This window comes from Oncorhynchus tshawytscha, linkage group LG32 (assembly GCF_018296145.1).
Source record: "Oncorhynchus tshawytscha isolate Ot180627B linkage group LG32, Otsh_v2.0, whole genome shotgun sequence".
NCBI classification, from domain to species: Eukaryota; Metazoa; Chordata; class Actinopteri; order Salmoniformes; family Salmonidae; genus Oncorhynchus; species Oncorhynchus tshawytscha.
Genome location: NC_056460.1, coordinates 1,974,195 through 1,988,248, shown reverse-complemented (window position 1 = coordinate 1,988,248; position 14,054 = coordinate 1,974,195).

The following is a 14,054-nucleotide window of genomic DNA, read 5'->3' as shown; positions in this document are numbered from 1 at the left end:
TTTCAGTGAACGAAGAGGAAGACACGTTCAGAGTGAAAGAGGATGTTACAGTAAAATGAGAGGATGATTCAGTTTTTGGAGTGAAGGAGGAGGGGGAGATGACTGTCATAATGGAGGAAGAAGAGGAGGTTGGATATCTGTTTAACACCAGTAAGTACCGTCTCTGCAGTCGGTGAACCAATATGCAGTAAAGGGGTTCTACACTTTAATGTTGTTCTGTAGGAATGGCTGAAGCTACACTGTAACGTGTAGAACATCAAGAGTGGACTATCAACAAAACGTTACCAGTTGATTAAATGCATCCAATGACGATGCCTGAAATACGGTAGTCCTCAATATCTCCTATTAGATTAGCCCAATATGTAGTCTTAAAGGGGCAATCAGCAGTTGTTACATCCATTTTGGGATGTATACATTAATGGTATGTACCCATCTGTTTCTTGAAGAATTCACTTATACATGCCACATGAGCTTAGTTCAACTGTCGTACCCCATCAGAACCCCAAATAAGCTTTTTTTTACTCCAATGTTTGTCAGTTAATATAAACAAACACTGTATATCCTCAAAACATGGTTAAAACTATCGTGTTGATGTCATGGATGGTTGCATTTCTCCAGCTCCATCCCTCAGCTTTTTACCGAAACGGGCAGGGAGTCCGCTTTGTTATTGTTTCTACATGTGATTGCTGCTCCCGTTACTCCTCGAGGTCCAAGGACTGTATGTTATTTTCAGAGGTAGACTGGCTCTGGCAGCTAAAATAGTCAAATATTCCATGTAAATGTGAAACGATTCTCAATTGCGATACGTTTCTAGAAACATAAATCATATCACATCAACATAAGTTCACACAATACTTAAATATCACATCAAAATAATTTCAAATAATATTTTCATATCACATCAAAATAATTTCACACAATACTTTCATATCACATCAAAATAGGTAACCAGTCGCGATGGTAAACCAAATTGGTTTCTCATCAGTTCTCCTTCCTTCGGGCTTCTTTTTCTTCTTTGGACTTTATATGGCGTTTGGCAACCAACTTTAAGGTGCATTACCATCATCAACTGGACTGGAGTGTGGACCTCAGTTCATCTTTCAATCACCCACGCGGGTATATACTAAGACAGTCATGAAGAGGGCACAACAAAACCTTTTCCCCCTCAGGAGTCTGAAAAGATTTGGCACGGGTCCCCAGCTCCTCAAAAGGTAATACAGTTGCACCATCGAGAGCATCCTGACCGGTTGCATCACCGCCTGGTATGGCAACTGCTCAGCATCTGACCCTAAGGCACTACAGAAGGTAGTGCAAACCGCCCAGTACATCACTGTGGCCAAGCTTCCTGCCATCCAGGACCTATATACTAGTCGGTGTAATAGGAAAGCCCACAAAATTGTCAAAGACTCCAGTCACCCAAGTTATAGACTGTTTTCTCTGCTACTGCACGGCAAGCGGTACCGGCGGGCCAAGTTTCGGAACCCCCCCAACCCCTTCCCTTTTGTGCACTGCTACTACTCTCTGGTTGTTTGTTACCTATGCATAGTCACGACGCCCCCATCTTCATGTTCAGATTTCCTCAATTAGCCTGTACCCCTGCACACTGACTCGATACCTGTGCCCCCTCTATATAGCTTCGTTATTATCATTGTGTTACTTTTTATTATTAGTTTTTATTTTAGTCTACTTGGTAAATATTTTCTTCTTCTTGAACTGCACTGTTGGTTAAGGGCTTGTAATTAAAGCATTTCACGGTAAAGTCTAAGTTGGTTTCTTGACGGATTTGTAAAAAAAGGTTCGTCATAAAACACTATATATATATATTTTTTTAAATGTTGCTGACACCCCTCCCCAGAAGTGTCTCATTATTGGGATTCATTGCTGATTCCTACCTGTAGCTCACTATGAGGTGTCTAGTGTTACAGGTTGAGGGCCCTGTTGGAGATTGTTCGAGGGAACAAGCAGGGTTGGACACGGCCATGTTATTATCCCACACACAGTCTCTGTGGTTCATATGAACCCCATTCCTGGGAATTAGATTTGATTACAAATCGCCCCTGTCTGTTACCACAGAAGTGTTCCATCTGTCCCATTCCCAGCTGGGTTACGGGCTCTTTGTCTCCAGTACCTATGACTGGTTGATAGGGGAAACCTCCATGCTCATTATAGAAAAAGTAATTAGGGCAACACTATTTAGTAAACTGAAATAAAATAAATATTCCAAAACTTTAGTATTTTTTTGTAGATATTTCAATCTCTTTTTCCATTTTTAAATTAAATATACCTTCCGGCAACCCACCTCACTCAATGTGATAAGGATCTGCTATTTTTTTTAGACCTTATAGCTAGAAACTCCATCAGAAGCTAGCCATCAGAAGCTAACCAGCTGATTAGCTACTAGCTATTTAGTCATTGTTAGCCACTGCTAGCGGCCTTTATCTTTTTAGCTCAGACACCAGCCGCTTTTAGCCTGGATAATACCTGCCAGTCTGCACAGCGCGATATCAACCCTGAGCATATCGGACTGTTTTTCTCCACTACATCATCTTATTCCTGCCGTAAGCTCTGGACCATTACACCAGATAATCGCAGCTAGCTAGCTGCTACCGAGTGGCCCAGCCTCGAAGCTAGCCTTGAGCCAGGCCCATCTCCCGGCCTGCTCAGTGGACCCTATGATCCCTCGTCTACACAGCTGATGCCTCCCAGACTCTTCACTAAGACGACGAGAAGCCACTACATCACTGGATTCCTGCCGTAAGCTCTGGACCTTTGCACCAGATTGGCTATAGTGGCTAACACCCTTGTCCCGAAGCTAGCACCAGTTAGCCTCGAGCCAGGCGCATCTCCCGGCCAGCGTAGTAAAGACTACCATATCGGCTTCCCTGGTTCATATATTGCTGTTCACTGGACCCTATGATCAATTGGCTACATAGCTGATGCCTGCTGGATTGTAAAATTAATCACAGGTCTCCATTTTGCTTATCTGTTGGCCACAGCCTCGAACTTAGTCCCTGTGTGTAGTTAACTGACCCTCTCTGCCCATTCATTGCCATTTTACCTGTTGTTGTCTTAGCTGATTAACTGTTTTTGTTTTACCCTCTGTTGTCTTAGCTAGCTCTCCCAATCAACACCTGTGATTGCTTTATGCCTCGCTTTATGTCTCTCTCTAATGTCAACATGCCTTGTATACTGTTGTTTAGGGTAGTTATCATTGTTTTATTTTACTGCGGATCCCCTAGTCCCACTCAACATGGCTCAGAGAGCTCTTTTGTCCCACCTCCCACACATGCGGTGACCTCACCTAGCATAACTAGTGCCTCTAGAGATGCAACCTCTCTTTTCGTCATTCAATGCCTAGGTTTACCTCCACTGTACCCGCACCCTACCATACCCCTGTCTGTACATTACGCCTTGAATCTATCCTACCACGCCCAGAAATCTGCTCCTTTTACTCTCTGTTCCCAACGCACTATTCGACCAGTTCTGATAGCCTTTAGCCGTACCCTCATCCTACTCCTCTGTTCCTCGCGTGATGTAGAGGTTAACCCAGGCCCTGTGTGTCCCCAGGTGCTCTCATTTTTTGACTTCTGTAACCATAAAAGCCTTGGTTTCATGCATGTTAACATCAGAAGCTTCCTCCCTAAGTTTGTTTTACTCACTGCTTTAGCACACTCCGCCAACCTTGATGTCCTTGCCGTGTCTGAATCCTGGCTTTGGAAGGCCACCAAAAATTCTGAAATTTCCATCCCCATCGACAACATTTTCCATCAAGATAGAACTGCAAAGTTCTATCATGCTTTCCAGTCAATAGCCAAACAGTTCGAGCTTCTAATTTTACAAATTATTATCTCCAGAAATAAGTCTCTCACTGTTGCCGCCTGTACAGACCCCCCTCAGCTCCCAGCTGTGCCCTGGACACCATATGTGAATTGATTGCCCCCATCTATCTTCAGAGTTCGTTCTGTTAGGTGACCTAAACTGGGATATGCTTAACCTCTCTAGAGGGTGTGGGACACTATCGTCCCACCTGGCCAACATCCAGTGAAATTGCAGAGCGCCAAATTCAAAAACAGAAATACTCATTATAAAAATTCATAAAACATACAAGTGTTATATTTCAACCCTGCAGGCACGACACAAAATGCTGAAATAAAATATAAAACATGCGTTACCTTTGACGAGCTTCTTTTGTTGGCACTCCAATATGTCCCATAAACATCAAAATTAGTCCTTTTTGTTCGATTAATTCCGTCCATATATATCGAAAATGTCCATTAATAAAGCGCGTTTGATCCAGAAAAAACAGCTTACAAAAGTTGCCTATAAACTTTGCCAAAATATTTCAAACTACTTTTGTAATACAACTTTAGGTATTTTTAAACATTAATAATCGATCAAAAATCTGAACAGTTAGTCCTCGGGGTTTTGAATGCTACATAAGTTCTGTTATACTCACAGACATGATTCAAATAGTTTTAGAAACTTCAGAGTGTTTTCTATCCAAATCTATGAATAATATGCATATCTTATATTCTTGGCATGAGTAGCAGGAAGTTGAAATTGGACACGCTATTTATCCAAAAGTGAAAATTCTGCCCCCTAGCCCCAAGAGGTCTTAACTGACTTGCCTAGTTAAATAAAGGAAGAAAAAAAATGTAAAGGCAATCACAACAGCCAGACGAAAAATCTGAGAAGTATCAGCAAAGTCAAACGATGTTTATAATCAATCATGTTGTTTTTAGCCTAAATAATAGATAACATTTCAACAGGACAATAACGTTAATATAAAAGGTAAACAAGAAAGGCGCGCTCTCGGTCTCGTGCATGAAACATCTCTGGAACACTGAATGGTCCACTCATTGAGTGGTCTGACTCTCATTTTTCAGAATATAAGCCTGAAACAATTTCTAAAGAATGTTGACATCTAGTGGAAGCCATAGGAAGTGTAAGTTGAGTCCTAAGTCAATGGAATCTATATAGGCAGTCAATGGAAAACTACAAAAATAAAAATAAAATCCCACTTCCTGGATGGATTCTTCTCAGGTTTTCGAATGTCATATCAGTTCTGTTATATTCAGACATTATTTTAACAGTTTTGGAAACTTGAGTGTTTTCTATCCAAATATACCAATTACAGTGGGGCAAAAAAGTATTTAGTCAATTGTGCAAGTTCAATTGTGCAAGTTCTCCCACTTAAAAAGATGAGGCCTGTAATTTTCATCATAGGTACACTTCAACTATGATAGACAAAATGAGAAGGAAAAAAATCCAGAAAATCACATTGTAGGATTTTTAATGAATTTATTTGCAAATTATGGTGGAAAATAAGTATTTGGTCACCTACAAACAAGCAAGATTTCTGGCTCTCACAGACCTGTAACTTCTTAAGAGGCTCCTCTGTCGTCCACTCGTTACCTTTTTTAATGGCACCTGTTTGAACTTGTTATCAGTATAAAAGACACCTGTCCACAACCTCAAACAGTCACACTCCAAACTCCACTATGGCCAAGACCAAAGAGCTGTCAAAGGACACCAGAAACAAAATTGTAGACCTGCACCAGGCTGGGAAGACTGAATCTGCAATAGGTATGCTTACCTATTGCAGATTCAGTCTTCCCAGCCTGGTGCAGGTCTACAATTTTGTTTCTGGTGTCCTTTGACAGCTCTTTGGTCTTGGCCATAGTGGAGTTTGGAGTGTGACTGAAGAAATCAACTGTGGGAGTTTGAAGAAATCAACTGTGGGAGCAATTATTAGGAAATGGAAGACATACAAGACCACTGATAATCTCCCTTGATCTCGGTCTCAACGCAAGATCTCACCCCGTGGGGTCAAAATGATCACAAGAACGGTGAGCAAAAATCCCAGAACCACACGGGGGGACATAGTGAATGACCTGCAGAGAGCTGGGACCAAAGTAACAAAGCCTACCATCAGTAACACACTACGCCGCCAGGGACTCAAATCCTGCAGTGCCAGACGTGTTCCCCTGCTTAAGCCAGTACATGTCCAGGCCCGTCTGAAGTTTGCTAGAGAGCATTTGGATGATCCAGAAGAAGATTGGGAGAATGTCATATGGTCAGATGAAACCAAAAAATATAACTTTTTGGTAAAAACTCAACTCGTCGTGTTTGGAGGACAAAGAATGCTGAGTTGCATCCAAAGAACACCATACCTACTGTGAAGCATGGGGGTGGAAACATCATGCTTTGGGGCTGTTTTTCTGCATGGGGACCAGGACGACTAATCCGTGAAAAGGAAAGACTGAATGGGGCCATGTATCGTGAGATTTTAAGTGAAAACCTCCTTCCATCAGCAAGAGCATTGAAGATGAAACGTGGCTGGGTCTTTCAGCATGACAATAACCAAAAACACACCACCCGGGCAACGAAGGAGTGGCTTCGTAAGAAGCATTTCAAGGTCCTGGAGTGGCCTAGCCAGTCTCCAGATCTCAACCCCATAGAAAATCTTTGGAGGGAGTTGAAAGTCCGTGTTGCCCAGCAACAGCCCCAAAACATCACTGCTCTAGAGGAGATCTGCATGGAGGAATGGGCCAAACTACCAGCAAGTGTGTGAAAACCTTGTGAAGACCTACAGAAAATGTTTGATCTCTGTCATTGCCAACAAAGTGTATATAACAAAGTATTGAGATAAACTTTTGTTATTGACCAAATACTTATTTTCCATCATAATTTGCAAATAAATTCATTAAAAATCCTACAATGTGATTTTCTTTTCTTCTCATTTTGTCTGTCATAGTTGAAGTGTACCTATGATGACAATTACAGGCCTCTCTCATCTTTTAAGTGGGAGAACTTGCACAATTGGTGGCTGACTAAATACTTTTTTGCCCCACTGTATATGCATATCCTAGCTTCTGGGCCTGAGGAACAGGCAGTTTACTTTGGGCACGCTTTTAATCCGGAGGTGAAAATCGTGCCTCCTACCCTCGTGAGGTTAACACCCCGGCCGTCCTACAATCCAAGATAGATGCCCTCAATCTCACACAAATTATCAAGGAACCCACCAGGTACAACCCTAAATCCGTAAACATGGGCACCCTCATATATATTATCCTGACCAACTTGCCCACCAAATACACCTCTGCTGTTTTCAATCAGGATCTCAGAGATCACTGCCTCATTGCCTGCATCCGTTATGGGTCCGCGGTCAAACGACCACCCCTCATCACTGTCGAACGCTCCCTAAAACACTTCTGCGAGCAGGCCTTTCTAATCGACCTGGCCCTGGTATCCTGGAAGGATATTGACCTCATCCCGTCAGTAGAGGATGCCTGGTTGTTATTTAAAAGTAACTTCCTCACCACCTTAAATAAGCATGCCCCTTTCAAAAAATGTAGAACTAAGAACAGATATAGCCCTTGGTTCACTCCAGACCTGACTGCCCTCAACCAGCACAAAAACATCCTGTGCGTACAGCACTAGCATCGAATAGTCCCCGGATAGGCAACTTTTCAGAGAAGTCAGGAACCAATACACACAGTCAGTTAGGAAAGCAAAGGCTAGCTTTTTCAAACAGAAATTTGCATCCTGTAGCTTTAACTCCAAAAGGTTTTGGGACACTGTAAAGTCCATTTAGAATAAAGAGCACCTCCTCCCAACCGCCCACTGCACTGAGGCTAGGAAACACTGTCACCACCAAAAAATCCACGATAATCGAGAATTTCAGTAAGCATTTCTCTACGGCTTGCCATGCTTTCCTCATGCTTTTATCCCAACAGCTCCGCAACCTTCGCAGCTACCTGCCCAAGCCTCCCCAGCTTCTCCTTCACCCAAATCCATATAGCTGATGTTCTGAAAGAGCTGCACAACCTGGACCCGTACAAATCAGCTGGGCTAGACAATCTGGATCCTCTTTCTAAAATTATCCGCAGCCATTGTTGCAACCCAATTACTAGTCTGTTCAACCTCTCTTTCTTATCGTCCGAGATTCCTAAAGATTGGAAAGCATCCACGGTCATCCCCCTCTTCAAAGGGGGTGACACTCTAGACCCAAACTGTTACAGACCTACAGTGGGGAGAACAAGTATTTGATACACTGCCGATTTTGCAGGTTTCCTACTTACAAAGCATGTAGAGGTCTGTAATTTTTATCATAGGTACACTTCAACTGTGAGAGACGGAATCTAAAACAAAAATCCAGAATATCACATTGTATGATTTTTAAGTAATTCATTTGCATTTTATTGCATGACATAAGTTTTGATACTTCAGAAAAGCAGAACTTAATATTTGGTACAGAAACCTTTGTTTGCAATTACAGAGATCATACGTTTCCTGTAGTTGTTGACCAGGTTTGCACACACTGCAGCAGGGATTTTGGCCCACTCCTCCATACAGACCTTCTCCAGATCCTTCAGGTTTCGGGGCTGTCGCTGGGCAACACGGACTTTCAGCTCCCTCCAAAGATATTCTATTGGGTTCAGGTCTTGAGACTGGCTAGGCCACTCCAGGATGTTGAGATGCTTCTTACGGAGCCACTCCTTAGTTGCCCTGGCTGTGTGTTTCGGGTCGTTGTCATGCTGGAAGACCCAGCCACGACCCATCTTCAATGCTCTTTATGAGGGAAGGAGGTTGTTGGCCAAGATCTCGCAATACATGGCCCCATCCATCCTCCCCTCAATACGGTGCAGTCGCCCTGTCCCCTTTGCAGAAAAGCATCCCCAAAGAATGAGGTTTCCACCTCCATGCTTCACGGTTGGGATGGTGTTCTTGGGGTTGTACTCATCCGTCTTCTTCCTCCAAACACGGCGAGTGGAGTTTAGACCAAAAAGCTTTATATTTTTCTCATCAGACCACATGACCTTCTCTCATACCTCCTCTGGATCATCCAGGTGGTCATTGGCAAACTTCAGACGGGCCTGGACATGCGCTGGCTTGAGCAGGGGGACCTTGCTTGTGCTGCAGGATTTTAATCCATGACGGCGTAGTGTGTTACTCATGGTTTTCTTTGAGACTGTGGTCCCAGCTCTCTTCAGGTCATTGACCAGGTTCTGCCGTGTAGTTCTGGGCTGATCCCTCACCTTCCTCATGATCATTGATGCCCCACGAGGTGAGATCTTGCATGGAGCCCCAGACCGAGGGTGATTGACAGTCATCTTGAACTTCTTCCATTTTCTAATAATTGCACCAACAGTTGTTGCCTTCTCACCAAGCTGCTTGCCTATTGTCCTGTAGCCCATCCCAGCCTTGTGCAGGTCTACAATTTTATCCCTGATGTCCTTACACAGCTCTCTGGTCTTGGCCATTGTGGAGAGGTTGGAGCACTGTTTGATTGAGTGTGTGGAGATGTGTCTTTTTATACAGGTAACGAGTTCAAACAGGTGCAGTTAATACAGGTAATGAGTGGAGAACAGGAGGGCTTCTTAAAGAAAAACAGTTTTATGAGAGCCGGAATTGTTACTGGTTGGTAGGTGATCAAATACTTATGTCATGCAATAAAATGCAAATGAATTACTTAAAAATCATGCAATGTGATTTTCTGGATTTCCGTCTCTCACAGTTGAAGTGTACCTAAGATAAAAATTACAGACCTCTACATGCTTTGTAAGTAGGAAACACTGCCGATTTTGCAGGTTATCAAATACTTGTTCTCCCCACTGTTTATCCATCCTGTCCTGCCTTTCTAAAGTCTCGAAAGCCAAGTTAACAAACAGTGACCTTTTCTAATCCCATCGTACCTTCACCTCTGTGCAATCCGGTTTCCAAGCTGGTCATGGGTGCACCTCATCCGCGCTCATGGTACTAAACGTGCTGTGCAGCCGTCTTCATTGACCTGGCCTGTTGTCCGGACCTCTGGAAGTCTCTATGGGGGTACCACAGGGTTCAATTCTCGGGCCGACTCTTTTCTCTGTATATATCAACGATGTCGCTCTTGCTGCGGGTGATTCCTTGATCCACCTCTACGCAGATGACACCATTCTGTATACTTCTGGCCCTTCTTTGGAAACTGTGTTAACAAACCTCCAAACGAGCTTCAATGCCATACAACACTCCTTCTGCTATTAAACGCTAGTAAAACTAAATGCATGCTCTTCAACCGATCGCTGCCCGCACCCGCCCACCCGACTAGCATCACTACTCTGGACGGTTCTGACTTAGAATATGTGGGCAACTACAAATACCTAGGTGTCTGGTTAGACTGTAAACTCTCCTTCCAGGCTCAGAATTAAGCATCTCCAATCCAAAATTAAATCTAGAATCGGGTTCCTATTTCGCAACAAAGCCTCCTTTACTCACGCTGCCAAACATACCCTCGTAAAACTGACTTTCCTACCGATCCTTGACTTCGGCGATATCATTTACAAAATAGCCTCCAACTCTCTACTCAGCAAACTGGATGCAGTCTATCACAGTTTCATCCGTTTTGTCACCAAAGCCCCATATACCACCGACCACTACGACCTGTATACTCTTGTCGGCTGGCCCTGGCTACATATTTGTTGCCAAATCCACTCGCTCCAGGTCATCTATAAGTCTTTGCTATGTAAAGCTCCGCCTTAACTCAGCTCACTGGTCACCATAGCAACGCCCATCCATAGCACACGCTCCAGCAGGTATATCTCACTGGTCATCCCCAAAGCCAACACCTCTTTGGCCGCCTTTCCTTCCAGTTCTCTGCTGCCAATGACTGGAACGAATTGCAAAAAAAATTGCTGAAGTTGGAGACTTATCTCCCTCACTAGTTTTAAGCATCAGCTATCTGAGAAGCTTACCGCTCGCTGCAGCTGTACACAGCCCATCTGTAAATAGCCCATCCAACTACCTACCTCATCCCCATGTTTTATTTACTTTTTTGCACACCAGTATTTCTACTTGCACATCATCATCTGCACATCTATCACTCCAGTGTTAATTTACTAAATTGTAATTACTTCGCTACTATGGCCTATTTATTGCCTTACCTCCGTACTCTATTTGAACACACTGTATATAGATTTTTCTATTGTGTTATTGACTGTACGTTTGTTTATCCCACGTGTAACTCGTGGTGTTGTTTTTGTCACACTGCTTTGCTTTCTTGGCCAGGTCGCAGTTGTAAATGAAAACTTGTTCTCAACTGGCCTACCTGTTTAAATAAAGGTGAAATAAAAATAAATAAATAATAAAATCTTAACTTTATTGACAACACCCAAATGGATACTGTCATTAACTTGGTTCTTCAATAATTACACATAATTCTTAATACTGTAGCTGTTTAGTTACAGACACATGTTCAACTATCATTAGCTGTTCCATTAAATAATTTTCTGAATGGCAGTCAAATGACCATCACCACATGCAACAACAACCAATGTGCTTCTTCATTCATTACTCTGGTAAAGACAGCTGTCTATGCCGTGCTCCACGTTGGATCCAACATCCAACAAATTGATGTTTATAATGTTATTGTCTGCTTGATTTACTGTAGGGTCTCGTTTGTCTGTTTGCACACAGAGATACTTTGCTCATAATGTGTAGAGAACTGTTCCTTGATGGATAGGAAAATAGCTCTGTGTGTTGTACAATAGCCTATGTTGTTGTCAGGTGAAGTTATGAGTCCTACAGTAGGTCTATGTTGTTGTTAGGTGAAGTTATGGGTCCTACAGTAGGTCTATGTTGTTGTTAGGTGAAGTTATGGGTCCTACAGTAGGTCTATGTTGTTAGGTGAAGTTAAAATGAAGGGTTCAACTGGAGTTGTTCTCAGATCCCCTAAGAACCGTAGGGTTCTTGGTCAATGAAAAACAGCCCCAAAAGGTTCTTCAAAGAACTTGCTAGAATGTGGGTTCATCAAGGAACCTCCGTTGTTGCTGGACTTCTTACGGGAACTTCGCACTTACAATTTTGGATGCAACAACAGTTAACCTTTTTAAGTTGGGTTGATGTTTGGCTCTGAATATGTCTCAAAATAAGAATTTAAAAATAATAATAACATACTAATAATGAATAACGAAGACAATTATGGTTTTCTGTGAATAGCTTCCATAACGTTACTATAGCTAATTAACGAAAATATTAGAAAGCCGGGTTTGACCGTCGGTGTTGTATGAGCTACAGTACAGTACCGCTATCTAGGCAGAACTAGGTTTGGATTATTTCCTTGAACTATATTCTTTCCCATATATTGTATATCGTTTCCATAAAGCCAACATGGCTTACATTCATTAATGGAAGTTTATAATCTAGAGCAGTTCTCACTTTTGTGAGAATTAACTAGCTAGCGTTAAAGATGATGCAAAACAATAAAATGAAGAAATACATATGTTTTTTTCCTTGTATTATCTAAACCAGATCTATTGTGTTGTATTCTCCTACATTCCTTTCACATTTCCACAAACTAAAGTGTTTTCTTTCAAATGATACCAAGAATATGCATACCCTTGCTTCTGGGCCTGAGCTACAGGTAGTTAGATTTGGGTATGTCTTCAGGCGGAAATTGGGGGGGTAGATTAAAGAGGTTATCTTCTCTGCGCACAGATCCCATTATTAAATTCGACAACATCCGGTGAAATGGCAGAGCGCTACATAAATAGTAATATTAAACATTCCTGAAAATACAAGTGTCTCACATGGTTCAAAAGCCTAGAATCTTGGTAATCCAACTGCGTTGTCAAGATTTCAAAAAGGCTTTACTGCGAAAGAATACAATGCGATTATCTGAGGACAGAGCCCCATACCAAAATACTATTTCAACCAGCACAGGCGTAACAAAATCACAAATTGCATTAAAATAAATAATTTACATTTGAAGAACTTCCTCTGTTTGCAATCCCAAGTCTCATTGTTACACAATGAATGATCTTTTGTTTGATCAAATCCATTTTATAGCCTAACACGAAACATTTTGTGAACCGCTTGTGTCGTGAATTCTGTCTCATTCAACTTTCGATGAAACATTCGATGTAAATACACACACTAAACGTGCTTTTATCCAGCCATGTTTGGTTTCATTGCAATCAACTGGTTGTGTGTAACACAACCAAACTTGATGGATCTTTTCGTGGGACGTATTGACCGAAAGAAACCGATTTGAAGACAACAAGTAATGACCTCATTGTGCACCAATGATATGACCACTGTTTCGTTAATTGACTGTATTTTAAGCCAATGACCACTGATCGTCTTGAAATCTAGCTTGGTAGATAGCCAATGAGCTGAGGTAAATGGCAATATGTAATGGTTAGCTGTTGGAAGACCATCCCATGTAGTAAACTCGGGCGTAAAGCTGGTCATTCGCCATTGAAGATTCATACTGGAAGGAGCTACGCGTGTTACGCACAGCAGTATTTCGGTAAAGCGTATCTTCAGCTATTTTCATATCAAACATTATGGCGACTAAGTCAGGGAAAGCAAAATCCAAGTCTAGATATACAGATGTACACAAAATTATAGAAGAAATTGATAGGGAAAATGAGTTTCTACTGGATAAAGATTCAGTTAGCGAGCATGCTACCACTAGAGTGAAAGCACCGCCAGCATTCAAAAGTGACCAAAACATCAGCCAGGAAGCATAGGAACTGAGAAGTGGTCTGTAGCTATGATTGCAAGATGAAGGATTATTTTTTGTACGGCGAGGACATTGTTTTGGACCAGTAAGTTCTTCTCATTTTAATACCGTTGTTTGAAATTAATAATATCAAATATTCTTTGTGAGTTAACATTTTATTTCCTATATATATATATATATATATATATATATATATATATATATATATATATATATCAAATCAAATCAAATTTTATTTGTCACATACACATGGTTAGCAGATGTTAATGCGAGTGTAGCGAAATGCTTGTGCTTCTAGTTCCGACAATGCAGTAATAACCAACAAGTAATCTAACTAACATTTCCAAATCTACTGTCTTATACACAGTGTAAGGGGATAAAGAATATGTACATAAGGATATATGAATGAGTGATGGTACAGAGCAGCATAGGCAAGATACAGTAGATGATATCGAGTACAGTATATACATATGAGATGAGTATGTAAACAAAGTGGCATAGTTAAAGTGGCTAGTGATACATGTATTACAAGGATGCAGTCGATGATATA